Raw genomic sequence first — 3,634 nt, 5'->3', positions numbered from 1 at the left:
CTGATCGAAATTAGGTATATAGAAATTGATACCACCCTACAAAAACATGTGTTTATCGTGTTATATACATAACTGACATAGAACTCTATTTTATATAAAAACACTTGTTAGAACACATTGTGTTGATGATGCCAAGTCCCTTTGTTATTTGATTGTTTGCTCTTAGTTGAAATGATTAAAGATTGAAGCAATCAAATGGACTTTCAACAATGATTCAAGATGAACAAGATAATCAAGAAAGTCAAGACAATGATATTTTTTAAGCCTTAGTCGAAAAATGTAAGATTAAGTGCAACATTCTCATTTAAGTCAAGTTATGGCAAAATCATGCAATAGTACGTTGTACTGTGGTTTCTGGTACTACCATACGGAGGAGGAATTTCGACCAAAATGTTTTAAGTGTTAAAACTTTGCAAATTTCAAACCTTAAACATTTGAACTTTCAAAAGCTTGAAAATAATCTGAAATTTTGGAGACACAAATTCACTTGACTAAGCCTCTAGATTTGTGCAAACATCTTTTATTAAAATGGCAAAGAAGACTTGTCAAACTTCTAAAGTAAGAAAAGTTTTTTGCTATTTTGGTAAAAGGTCACATGTTGAGTGTAGTAGCTTAAGTTTTCTGATTTCTTAAGCCCCGAGCCTATAGTCTAACACTTACCATCACTCAAGGCTACTATTTTTATAATGGATTTAATTTTTCCAAGTTGAACTTACCTAAGACTAAATCCACTATAAATAGAGTGTTTTAGTCACATTTATTTTTCAAGACTTCCAAAGCATTTATTGTAAAACTTTGCAAATCATTTGTGCATTTAAAGCTTTGTTCTTCAAGTGTTTCCAAAACGTTTTTCAGATTTTAAAGTCTTAAAATTGTTTTCGAAAAAAGCTGTAAAACCTCCAAGTATCAGTTCGCTGTACTGTGACATAATGAGTTTGTTCCATGATTCTCGTGTTAGATCTTAATTGTGATCTCCATGTTCATTTAGTGAACTCTTGAGATTCAAGATCCTGTAACACCTTGAGATAGAACCCATAAACTCTTGAAGCGGAGTCGCTTTAAGTTTGAGTGCAACCGGAGTAGGTTGACGAGTTATTTTCATTGTAAGGGGTTTAGTAAGTTTGAGTAAATTTCTAAACAAGCAATAAAATAACAGTTGGACGTAGGCCTCGGAGTAGGGGCTGAACCAATTTTTAAAATATCATTTGTCTGTTCATTTACTTTTACGTTCTTCCACTTTGCTATTTCTCGTATGTACCTAATCAAGTTATGTGTCACAGTCACCTATACTATGACATAGAACTGTTGTACCTTCTTGTGAACTTACATTCAATTAAGTTTCTCAAGTCTTGTACTTCAATATTCTTTGCTTAAGTTAATTAATTAACCAAGTTAAGGATAAAATTTTAAAAGGTACACCTAATTCACCCCCTTCCCCTCTTAGGTGGTAATCGTTCTTAACTCTTCAATTGGTATCAGAGCCTCGTGCTCTTGATATTGGTTAAATCCAAAGAGTTGATCCTATAGTTATGGACGATTCAAAACACACTAAGTATCCCATTTTCAAGGGAGAAAACTATGCCTGGTGGAAACATCGCATGGAGCACTATGTCAAAAGTGCGGACTATGAATGTTGGTTAATCATTCAAAAGGGTCCCCTCAAAATCGAAGTGACTAATGCTGACGGCACTAGTACCTTGAAAAGTGAGGATAAGTCTGTTGAGGCCGACTATAAGAAAATCGATAAAAACTCTAAGGCCATGTACATTCTTCAATATGGGATAGGTGACCAAGAGATTAATCTTATGTCTGGATGTGATTCGGCGAAAGAGATTTGGGACACCCTAAGCCTTACTTATGAGGGAACGTCACAAGTCAAAAAATACCGTATTGATCTTCTCATGCAACCATATGAGATGTTCAATATGGAAAGAGACGAGTCAATTAATAGTTTGTCCTCACGTTTTTCATATATTGTCAACGACCTTAAGAGTCTAGGTAGAAGTTTTCAATCTGAGGATCTAGTCCGTAAAATTCTTCGTAGCTTAACTGAAAAGTGGCAACCGAAGGTTACGGCTATTGAGGAAGTTAAGGACATTTCATTGCTCACCCTTAATGAACTTATGGGCTCACTTATGGCTCATGAGTTAACTCTCATAAAACGTTCTAGTGAAAGATCTAAAGGGAAAGGACTCGCTCTTAATGCTCTCTCAAGTGATGAGGAGGATGAAGATGACGAGTTTGCAATGTTCACTAAAAACATCGTTGGCATGATAAATGGTCGAAACTTTCAAAGGTATATCAATAATTCTAGCAAACGTCATTTTCCTAGGAGAAGGTCTAATTCCACTGTTGGTTGCTTTAAATGTGGTGACAAAGGTCACCAAATCAAAGAATGACCAAAGTGAAACGATATCAAATCCAAAGAAAAACGTGATTCCGCTAAACGTGAGTACAAAAACAAAGTAATGACTGCTATTTGGGGCATGTCTGATTCTGAAGAGGACGATGTTCTTGAGGATGAATTAGACGCCAAACTTAGCATCTCATCTAGTTCCTCAAAAAGTGCTTCCAAATCCTCAAAGAAAGAAGACATCAAGTGTCTTATGGCTCACTCCGCAGATTCAGACTCTGATTCAGACCATGAGGTAATTAAGCTCAAGAAAAAGGTTCGATCTTTCTCTAAAGACAAAGTTTGTCTCCTCCTAGATCAATTTATTGATAAATATCGTGTCCAAACTAATAAGTTGGAAGTTATGCAAATCGAAATTGAGGACATAGCTGAGGAAAATGTCATCTTAAAAGAAAGTCTAAATGAGAATGATCAACCTAGTTCCATGTTGAGTCTTGAGAAAGAAATCAAAAAACTTCAAAAACAAAATCTGTTTTTAGGCAATAAGGTCGATGAAACGGGTGCTACAGATTCCTGCACTGTTGCATCCAGTTCTAACAAAGGAAATGTGTCGTCACTAACTCAAGAACGTGACCAACTTTTGATTGACTTAGCTACTCATAACAATGAAAAAGATGATGTTGTTAAGATTGCTGCAATGTTGAATGATGAGTCTAGTCATGTCAAAAGTGCCTTAAAACGAGCTCAAAAATCAAATGATGACCTTCTTGCTCAAATTGAGATCTTAAAAAGGGCTGAACAGACTCATGCCACAGAGGTCTCTACTGTGGCATCTGAGTCAAGAAAAGAAATAGATACTCTCACTAAATTAGTGTCTTCCTTGACAAAAGAATGTGACTCTGTTCTAGCTGACCTCACATTGTGTCAAAGGGATAATAAACTATTGGAACAAATTGGGATGTTACTTAGTGATGTAGCAAGACTTGCAAAACAAGCTTTCGACAATTTAGGTAAATTGAATCTTAATCATCTTGCTAAAATCGAAACATTGACTAAAGAGCTAGATGAGGCTAAGATGTTTTACTTAAAATGGGAAGGAAGTCAGAATGTTTTGGAGTTTCTCGTGAAACAAGCACAAGAATATGAAAAATTTGCAAAGAAAGCTGGACTTGGTTTCAAATGCAATAGTAGCACACACTGTTGCACTCGAAACCAAGATCCAAGCCAAACTGACTTCCGAAGAAGAAAGTATGCTGGTCTTCCTAAGTACATCATTTGTAA

The sequence above is a fragment of the Silene latifolia genome, chromosome 3 (assembly GCF_048544455.1).
Source record: "Silene latifolia isolate original U9 population chromosome 3, ASM4854445v1, whole genome shotgun sequence".
NCBI classification, from domain to species: Eukaryota; Viridiplantae; Streptophyta; class Magnoliopsida; order Caryophyllales; family Caryophyllaceae; genus Silene; species Silene latifolia.
Note: the sequence above shows the minus strand (reverse complement) of the source record.